Source organism: Symphalangus syndactylus, chromosome 22 (assembly GCF_028878055.3).
Source record: "Symphalangus syndactylus isolate Jambi chromosome 22, NHGRI_mSymSyn1-v2.1_pri, whole genome shotgun sequence".
Lineage (NCBI taxonomy): Eukaryota > Metazoa > Chordata > Mammalia > Primates > Hylobatidae > Symphalangus > Symphalangus syndactylus.
In genome coordinates this window covers 49,323,662-49,334,698 of record NC_072444.2, presented here as the reverse complement: position 1 = coordinate 49,334,698, position 11,037 = coordinate 49,323,662, and positions in this window count along the sequence as shown.

Sequence of the window (11,037 nt, the reverse complement as noted above, 5' to 3'; positions counted from 1 at the left end):
AGTATTAAACTAGTCTTATTTACCAACAATTTACACAAATCATTTGAACTAAAAGGCATTTGAGTTAGTTTATATTTTTCTCATAAAACATAATTTAAGTGCTTATTTTTCTTTAACCCAATTAATTAGAGTTTTCATGTATTTTGGTAATGAAATATCACATCCACATGGCATATATAAACATATATACATACAGACATACAAAGAAAAGCAGAGTCTGTAGCTTGATAAACGTCATTTGCCAGGGGTTTTTTTGTTTTGTTTTTTGTTTTTTTGTTTTTGTTTTGTTTTGTTTTTAGACAGAGTCTTGCACTGTTGCCCAGGCTAGAGAGCAGTGGCATGATCTCAGCTCACTGCAACACCCACTTCCTGGGTTCAAGCGATTCTCCTGCCTCAGCCTCCCAAGTAGCTGGGATTACAGGCGCCTGCCACTGTGCCCGGCTAATTTTTGTATTTTTAGTAGAGATGGGGTTTTGCCATGTTGGCCAGGGTGGTCTCAAACTCCTAACCTCATGATCCGCCCGCCTTGGCCTCCCAAAGTGCTGGGATTACAGGCATGAGCCACCGCGCCCAGAAACCATTTGCCAGTTTTTAAATAGTTTCTCTCCCGTCTTTAGACTATGGAGCCCTAAACAATTGTTAGCAACATAACCCTTAATTTGCACTTCCAAAGACATGACTCTTAAGTGAAAATTTACATCCCAAAGGCACAGCACTTAGATCTAAACACCATTATCTGCTGAGATATGGGTAAAAATTCAGTCAAAGCGAGATTGCCAGGAAGAGTATCTTAAACAAAGGCAGGGTTTGTTATGTAAACTTGAAACCAATGTCTTCCCCATCTTAAGAGTTTTGTGGGTTTTTTCGTTTGTTTTTTTAGACAAGGTGTTATTCTGTTACCTGGACTGGGGTGCAATGGTGCAATTTTGGCTCGCTGCAGTCTCCACTTCCCTAAGGCCACAAGATTCGAAGTTAGGATAATACATGTTATACTGTTAACTTTCAGCAAACTTTACTTTTGTTGAAAACCATGTAAGTTTGGGATTTTAATTATCCTTTGCTATTACTAAGACCTCTTTAGTCCAAATTAACTTGGAATTAGTATAGATGGTTCCTTCCTGGTTCTGTAAGTACTTTAAGGCTTGGCTGAGTGCAAAGCTCACACGTTTTAGCAGACCAATTATTAGGCAATTTTCCTAACTCTATTTCTACAAGAGTTTCCCTGTCAATTACTGAATACTCGTTGTGTCTTTTTCCCTCAATCACCCAGGAGGAACCATCTATCATCCTATCCTGAAGGGAGTTCCTCCTAGGTCTGGTCGGACCTTTGTATGGTAGTTAATTAAGATTTAGATCCCCTGTTAGGAAATCTGCAGGGTTAAGGGAATTATCAGTGGTTAATGTTAAATCATATTTTTCTAAGAGAATGGCCTCATACTTTAATATTCTTGAGTCAGTAAGCTGCCTTTTTGCTTTTTTGACTTAGGATAGTTCTGACATGGTGAGGTGTGCTCACAATGAGGTTTCCTCTAAAAGTTATTTTTGTACTTTCTTCAGTTAGCAAAGCAGTTGCCGCTACAGATTGAATGCATTTGGGCCGTCCCCGGGTTACTGGGTTAAGGATTTTTGATAGGAAGGCTGCTAGTTGTCAGTGGCCTCCGTGCTTTTGGGATATGCCCTTGTTTACACTGACAACGAGATGGAATAGCTACTTAAGGAGGGTAAAGCTAGGACGGGGGCAGTTACTAATAGATGTTTTAACCTTTCCACCTGTTGGATTTCTGGTACTTGCCAAATGAGGAGGGGGTTTTGCCCATCTCGCGTGAGCTTTTTGTATAAAGTTTTGTTTTTAGGGCATAAGAGGCTATCCATAGATGACAGTATCTGACTTATCTTAAAATTTTCTAAGTTCTTGTTTAGTCTCTGGCAGAGGCAAGGATATGATGCCTTCAGTCCGTTCAAGCTCAATTTGCCATTTACCTTTGCTAATTAAATGGCTTGTTCTAATATTTGACTAAATAAATTTGAAGACTTCATAAACCCTTGAGGTAAGACTGTCTATCAGTATTGCTATTTGCAATCAGAGTGAGGGTCTTCTCACTCAAAGGCAAATAGGTCCTGGCTGTCTTCCGTGAACGGACAAACCCAGAAGGCACCTTTTAAATCCATTACCATAACAACAGGGTGGGTAGTTTGGACTTGATTAGTAGCTCTAAGGTCTTGCACTAACTGGTGTGACCTGTCTGGCTTCTTTACAGGCAGTATTGGAGTTTTATAGGGTCACGGAAAAGACCTTCAATTATAGGTTTTACATTTACCCTGGCTTTTAAAGGAATAGGGTACATTGCTTTCTCTTTACTACTTCTCTCTCTCTCTCTCTCTTTGACTCTCTCTTTCTCTCTCTCTGCCTCTCTTTTTTTTTTTATCCTTCTAATATTTTAACATTAGTCCTAGGAGATTATTAGGGGGAATATTATTGTTGCTAGCTTTATTTCTTTTATCCTTTACCTTACTTGGGGTATTTCCCATTTTTGGGGTGAGGCTCAATTTCCCTTACCAGAAATATCTCACCTTTTGAGGTGAGGCTCAATTTCCCTCACTGGAAATGTCTTGCCTTTTAGGGTGAGGCTCAATTTCCCTTACTGGAAATGTCTCACCTTTTGGGGTGAGGCTCAATTTCCCTCACTGGAAATGTCTCACCTTTTGAGGCGAGGCTCAATTTCCCTTACCGGAAATGTCTCGCTTCTTTTTAATCCCCAAGATACCCCGACCAAGGAATACTTCACCGCCCCCTGTGGCTTTTCTTTCCTTAGTCCTGGCTAAGGAATGCTTTACCACCCCTACGGTTTATCTTTCCTTGGTATGTCCCAACCAAGGAATGTTTCACTGCCCCTGCAGTTTTTCTTTCCTTAGCCCAAACCACCAAAGAAATACTTTACCAGCTCCTCCCATGTTTCCTTCTTTGGCTTGTGCATGAGATTGTCTCGTCCACGTGATATGTGAGGATCCTTTACCCCAGGTCACTGGCCAGTTTCTTTCCACGTTGCTGAGAGTCTGGGTGTTTTTTTTTTTTTTTTTGAGACGGAGTCTTTCTCTGTCCCCCAGGCTGGAGTGCAGTGGCGCGATCTCGGCTCACTGCAAGCTCCGCCTCCCGGGGTTCACGCCATTCTCCTGCCTCAGCCTCCCGAGTAGCTGGGACTACAGGCGCCCGCCAACACGCCCGGCTAATTTTTTGTATTTTTAGTAGAGACGGGGTTTCACCGTGTTAGCCAGGATGGTCTCGATCTCCTGACCTCGTGATCCGCCCGCCTTGGCCTCCCAAAGTGCTGGGATTACAGGCTTGAGCCACCGCGCCCGGCCAGAGTCTGGGTTTTTTCATCACACCAGGTAGGTCTTGGTTCCTCACCCCTGAGGCTGCCGAAATGAGGCGGTGGGGCACCTCCTTACGAGAGAGGACCAGAGACTGCCCAGAGGAGAGTGGGTCCCCGTACGGGCCACCAAATTGTTAGAAATGCAAAATGCTTGTTCCCTGGTGCCACAAAGAAATAGCACTCGAACATTAATTTTCTCAGCAAGGCAATTTTTACTTTCTGCAGAAAGGGTGCTCCTCACAGATGGAACAATGGTGAGATCACACCAGGACAGGGGAGGGGCAGGAGTTCTTATTCCTGATGCTAGTAGCCCCTACTGCTGTGTTGTTGCCCTAATGGCTAGGGTTGGACCGCACAGTCTAAGCTAATTCTGATTGGCTATGTTAGAAAGAGCAGGAGTATGAGCTGGAGTGGTGGGGTGAGTAGTTTGGTGGGAAGAATGGTTAGGAACAGGTAAGTAAAGGTGACTTAGGTCAGAGCAGGTGACCAAGGGAACAGATGTGAACTACTGATTAGGATTGGCAGGAAAGTTGTTTACTGAAACTAGAGGCAAGGAGGTGAAGAGAACCAGGAAGTTAAACTTTAAAATGGAGAATCAAAGAATAAGAGAGCTGGACATACTGACATACTGATTCTTTGAAGAGAAACTTAGGGTTCACTATATTTAACAGGAGGCCAAGACAGGAGGATCGCATGAGCCCAGGAGTTTGAGACCAGCCTGGGCAAAATAATAAGACTCCATCTTACTAAAAAAAAAAAAAATTTTTTTTTTTTGAAATGGGGTCTCTGTTGACTGGGCTGGAGTGCAGTGGTGCTGTCTCCACTCCCTCAACCTCTCAGCCAATCCTCCCACCTCAGCTTCCTGAGTAGCTGGGACTACAGGCGTGCACCACCCTGCCCAGCTAATTTTCATATTTTTTTGTAGAGACAGGTTTTCATCATGTTGCCCAGCCTGGTCTCGAACTCCTGAGCTCAGGCAATCCTCTCACCTCAGCCTCCCAAAGTGCTGGGATAACAGGCATGAGCCACCACACCCGGCCTTAAAAAAAGTTTGTTTAGTATGTGGAAAGCAGACACAAATAGAAGCCAACACAACTAGCTAACTTCCACTAGTGATAAAGGCAGGAGACAGGCAGGTGCCATCTATGTCATTATATATAGGGAGCTTGCCTAAACATGCCCACGGTGGAAAATTCTGTCCCTTAACACATGCACAGTAAGAGAAATAAATCAATGCAGAGTGGCCATTTCCTTTATTGCCTTCTGAACATTTACCTTTCTTGTGTCCTTTCTTTTTGCATCTCGCATATTAACCTCTCTCTAGCCTCATCCAGCTCTTGAATCCTTGCCTAACTTGACTTCTTTCACATCTACATCCACATCCACACCCTCTCACATTGCTAATTTTTCTTTTTATAAGAGCTGTTGCTAACAGATTGGCTTTTTTTTCTTAAGTCTTTAATTAATTAATTTATTTATTTATTTTTCTGAGTTCTCCTGCTCCTACAGCCAGCTGGTGGGGCCGCGCAACGGCACGGGCCTTGCACCCGTGCACTGCTCTCTGTCTCTCCTGTTTTCTTCTGATTCTCTTTTTTTTTTTTTTTTTTTTTTTTTTTTGAGACAGAGTCTCGCTGTCGCCCAGGCTGGAGTGCAATGGCGCGATCTCGGCTCACTGCAGGCTCCGCCCCCCGGGGTTCACGCCATTCTCCTGCCTCAGCCTCCCGAGTAACTGGGACTACAGGCGCCCGCCACCTCGCCCGGCTAATTTTTTGTATTTTTAGTAGAGACGGGGTTTCACTGTGTTAGCCAGGATGGTCTCGATCTCCTGACCTCGTGATCCGCCCGCCTCGGCCTCCCAAAGTGCTGGGATTACAGGCGTGAGCCACCGCGCCCGGCCTCTGATTCTCTTTTTCACACTTACTCTTAGTGTTTCTTTTTCTTTTGCTCTTTCCCAGTTTTGTTCCTTGGTCACAGTTAACATACACCTTGGTGGCCACTTTTATAGACTAGGTGGTATTCATGCCTGCAGCTTCTGCTTGATGTTTTGCTGGGCTTGCTTTACAAATAAAATATTCGCGGTATACTGATTTTCAGCAGCCTCAGGGTGAACGGGGTATAAAGCCAGAATGCTTTATAGAGTCTCTTATAAAACTGACGTAGGCTCTTGTCAGCTCCTTGAAGGATTGCTGAAATCATTTTTATATTACTTGCCTTTTTCTACCAACTTTTAGACTCTGCAGAAGTGCTTCTCAGTACCTCTGCCAACACTGAAGCTGAATTGCATTCTCCGGGTCTTTTTTCCCCATTTTTCTAGAGTTTAACAGGCTCTTTTCTTTATACAATTTTATATGCACTTGCAGGGTTAAACAGGCATACCGAGAGTCAGTGTAAATGTTTACAGTCTTACCTTCACTGAGTTCTAAGGCCCGAATTGAAGCAATGAGCTCAGCTTAACAACAGTGTCCAGGGTTACCACTGCATATTCTGCACATCTCTCTCCTTGTGGGTTGATGAAGCTGTTCCCAGCCATGTATAGCTCCCAGTCTATTGATGCCCAAGGCTGGTCCCGGAGGTCAGGTCTGCTAGAGTAAACTTGAGTCCAACACCTCTACACAGTTATGCCTGACAGGGCTTGAGCTGCCGGGAACAAGATGGCAGGTTCAGGGTGTTTCCAATTTATTTTATTTATTTTTTTTTTTATTTTATTTTTTTTTTTTGAGACGGAGTCTCGCTCTTTCACCCAGGCTGGAGTGCAGTGGCACAATCTCGGCTCACTGCAGGCTCCGACCCCCCGGGGTTCAAGCCATTCTCCTGCCTCAGCCTCCCGTGTAGCTGGGACTACAGGCGCCCGCCACCTCACCCGGCTAATTTTTTGTATTTTTAGTAGAGACGGGGTTTCACCGTGTTAGCCAGGATGGTCTCGATCTCCTGACCTCGTGATCCGCCCGCCTTGGCCTCCCAAAGTGCTGGGATTACAGGCTTGAGCCACCACGCCCGGCCAGGGTGTTTCCAATTTAGTAGATCAATGGTTGAAAAGGGCTGATAGATGAAAGTATGTTGCCCACCCCCCACCCCCGCCCCGCCCCGGGATGTGTGGGCCTGGTCATTATAATAGACAGGTCTTCGCGTCTCCCTGAGAGGCATTTGCATAGCCTCTCGGATCTGAGACGGCCCACTTGACTGTCCTGACTTCCTTCCTTGGCCTCTCGAGGCTCCGATCCTCCCCTTCGAGGTGAGGCCTGGGGCGTGTTAGCTCCTGAATCTCATTTCTGAGGGGGCTGTTGGCCTCGGTAAAGGTGGGTAGGCTGGGACATATGGAGAAAGAATTTCTGTTATCTCTGTTGGCTCCTGCAAAACTGGCTTCTCTTGCTGTTTCTGGAACTCCCTTTTTAACTCTGTGTCTGCTGGCGAATCTGCTCTTTTACTTTTGGCTTTTTTGCAATAAGCTGTTAAACAGAGCTAAATTTATGCCAGTTTTGTCTATATTATATTTAACCATGAGTCAATATAAAGGAATTTGATCTAGGTACACTGGCTGTCTTCTGACCCCTGTCACCACCTTAAATACATGGCCAATTGTTCCCTGTCTATAGTTCCTTCGGTGGGCCATCTAACACCAAAAGAGGGCAATTCTAATTCACACAGAGTTCTTAACCTCTAGGGGGTTAACTTAACTCTATAATCTCCTGCAGAACCTTTCTTAAGGTTCTGTAACATGCATTTTAATAGAGTAAGTTTTGATGATTTGATGACTTTCCTTTTATTTTTCTTTTTGAAATTTTTTTAACACAGTTCCTAGCAGAGTGGGCTTACTTTGTGTCTGACCTATTTTTCTCTCGAAACAAACCAACATTCACACTACAAGAAGGAAAGGGTAAAATGTCACTCACTCATCTAATTCACACTAAATCAAAATCAAAACTAAAACCAGTGTTGTTAAAGACACACCTGTTCATCAAGCAATTTAAGCCAGGTCAAAATCAGAACCAAAACCAAAGTGCCAATAAAAGCATGCCTGTTTATGAAGCAATTCAAGTCAAGTCAAAATCAAGACTAAAACCAAAGTATCAAGCAATTCAAGTCAAGTCAAAAACAAAAACCAAAGTGCCGGTACAGGCACGCTGTGGGTGATCAGGCCACGCTTCCACTCAAATGGGGTGGGCAAGTTCCAAAGACCAGTCTTACCAAGTTTCAGATGTCCAGACTTAAAGCGCCAGTTCCTTCCCGGTATTCAGCCACTGCGTTGGTCCTCCACTGGGGCCTGCCACGCGCTGCTCTGGTGAGGCGTTCCACTGGTACAAATGCCTACCTGGGAGCGCTCTCAGGATCCACGTCGCTCAAGCTGGCCAGAGTCCGCCGCAGGGATGCTCTACAGGGCAGGCATAAGCTGCCTAAGGGGCTGCCTGGACCGTCTGTTAATCATCTCGCTTCCCGGTCAGGGAACCAAGAAATGTAGCAGGACGAGCTGCAGACAAAACTCCTCAGACACCAAATTAAAGAAGGAAGAGGTTTTATTCGGCCGGGAGCGTTGGCAGACTCACGTCTTAAGACCTGAGCTCTCCGAAAAAGAAATTCTTGGCTTTTTAAAGGCTTACAACTTTAAGGGGTCCACGTGAAACGGTCGTGATACATCAAGCAAGTGTGGGAAACGTGACTGGGGGCTACATGCCTCAGCTAACAGAACAAAAAGTTTTACAATGCTTTTTTCATACAGTGTCTGGAATTTACAGGTAACTCAAGTAGTTTAGGTCAGGGGTTGATCTTATTATTATTACTTTTTTTAACTCCTAGGCCCGGGTGGTGGTGCCAAGGTTGTCTGCAGGACGAGCTGCAGACAAAACTCCTCAGACACCGAATTAAAGAAGGAAGAGGTTTTATTCAGCCAGGAGCATTGGCAGACTCACGTCTTAAGACCTGAGCTCTCCAAAAAAGAAATTCTTGGCTTTTTAAAGGCTTACAACTTTAAGGGGTCCACGTGAAACGGTCGTGATACATCGAGCAAGTGTGGGAAACGTGACTGGGGGCTACATGCATCAGCTAACAGAACAAAAAGTTTTACAATGCTTTTTTCATACAGTGTCTGGAATTTACAGGTAACTCAAGTAGTTTAGGTCAGGGGTTGATCTTATTATTATTACTTTTTTTAACTCCTAGGCCCGGGTGGTGGTGCCAAGGTTGTCTGGCTATTTATCTTACTTTTGTTTTTTTCCAACTTTTTGCTTTTTCTCTCCTCCTGTCTTGTGAACGAGGCAAGGTGGGGGAAGGAGGGCAGCAGGAGTAGCAGTGGTCTCCTTCCTTAAGACTAAGGGCCAGCAGGCACACTGGAAGAATGGGGTGGAGCCACCAGGAATTCATGCCTAATGCTGGAGAGGAGCCAGGCCTCTTCAACTTGCATGTGGTGGCCTTGTATTCAATTTGTGAGGTGGATACCTGCATATAGGACCCTCCTTTTGCTTGATAAATTCCGCCCTCCTCACCTTTCTTTTTTTTTTTTTGAATCCCACTCTGTTGCCGAGGCTGGAGTGCAGTGGCTTGCTCTTGGCTCACTGCAACCTCCGCCTCCCAGGTTCAAGTGATTCTCCTGCCTCAGCCTCCTGAGTAGCTGGCACTACAGGCATGTACCACCACACCTGGCTAATTTGTTGTATTTTTAGTGGAGATGGGGTTTCACTAATTTGGCCAGGCTGGTCTTAAACTCCTGACCTCAAGTGTCTGCCAACCTCAGCCTCCCAAAATGCTGAGATTACAGGCGTGAGCCACCACACCTGGCCCCATCCTCACCTTTCGATGTTTCTGTGTGCCTAATTTTTCTGGATTTCGCTGAACCAAGGAATAAAATATTCTGCATCACTAGTTGTGCTGGCTTCCACTTGTGTCTGCCAGTATCCCATGTTTACATTTAATCTTGGGTTCCCAAAGACAGGAACACCATGAGACCAGGCCACACAGTGCTTCCACTGCGCATCTCGCTGTAAAGACATTCCCCTGAGGCTAGTGGGCAACCCAATGCAAATCAGCCCACTCTGTGATCAGCTCATCTTCCGTCAGAGTCTTATCCATTGGTAGTGAATGTTCCCGCAACCTCCAGGTGTTCAAACCTGCCTTTTAATCTAAGTGCATAAAGAACAAATAGCCCATTGCAATAACAACCATTCACTACAACCCTGTCAGCCACTTTCCAGGTTTTGCCAGTGACTTGTCAGCCACTGCACATGCAAAAGTCAAGTTCTCTCACAGTAAAAAGTAATTCCTCGTTACTGGGTATATACCCAAAGGATTATACATCATGCTGCTATAAAGACACATGCACACATATGTTTACTGCGGCACTATTCACAATAGCAAAGACTTGGAACCAACCCAAATGTCCAACAGTGATAGACTGGATTAAGAAAATGTGGCAGGCCGGGCGCGGTGGCTCACGCTTGTAATCCCAGCACTTTGGGAGGCCGAGGTGGGCGGATCACGAGGTCAGGAGATCGAGACCACGGTGAAACCCCGTCTCTACTAAAAATATAAAAAATTAGCCGGGCGTGGTGGCGGGCGCCTGTAGTCCCAGCTACTCGGAGAGGCTGAGGCAGGAGAATGGCGTGAACCCGGGAGGCGGAGCTTGCAGTGAGCCGAGATCGCGCCACTGCACTCCAGCCTGGGCGACAGAGCGAGACTCTGTCTCAAAAAAAAAAAAAAAAAGAAAATGTGGCATATATACACCTATATACACCATGGGATACTATGCAGCCATAAAAAATGATGAGTTCATGTCCTTTGTAGGGACAATGGATGAAGCTGGAAACCATGATTCTCAGCAAACTATCGCAAGGACAAAAAACCAAACACGGCATGTTCTCACTCATAGGTGGGAATTGAACAATGAGAACACATGGACACAGGAAGGGGAACATCACACACCAGGGCCTGTTTTGGGGTGGGGGGACGGGGGAGGGATAGCATTAGGAGATATACCTAATGTTAAATGACGAGTTAGGCCGGGCGTGGTGGCTCACGCCTGTAATCCCAGCACTTTGGGAGGCTGAGGCAGGCGGATCATGAGGTCAGGAGATGGAGACCATCCTGGCTAACATGGTGAAACCCCGTCTCTACTAAAAATACAAAAAATTAGCCAGGCGCAGTGGCGGGCACCTATAGTCCCAGCTACTCGGGAGGCTGAGGCAGGAGAATGGCATGAACCTGGGAGGCAGAGCTTGCAGTGAGCCGATATCACACCACTGCACTCTGGCCTGGGTGAAAGAGCAAGACTCCGTCTCAAAAAATAAAAATAAATAAATAAATAAATGACGAGTTAATGGGTGCAGCACAGCAACATGGCACATGTATACATATGTAACAAACCTGCACGTTGTGCACAAGTACCCTAAAACTTAAAGTATAATTTTAAAAAAAAGTAATTCCTGGTACCCCAAAAGCCAAAGATTAGGTACTACTTTTAACAGCTCTTGGCCTGGCACAGTGGTTCATGCCTGTAATCCCAGCACATTGAGAGGCCGAGGCGGGCAGATCACCTAAGTTCAGGAGTTCAAGACCAGTCTGGCCAACATGGTGAAACCGTGTCTCTACAAAAATACAAAAATTAGCCAGGCATAATGATGGGTGCCTGTAATCCCAGCTACTCGGGAGGCTGAGACAGGAGAATTGTTTGAACCCAGGA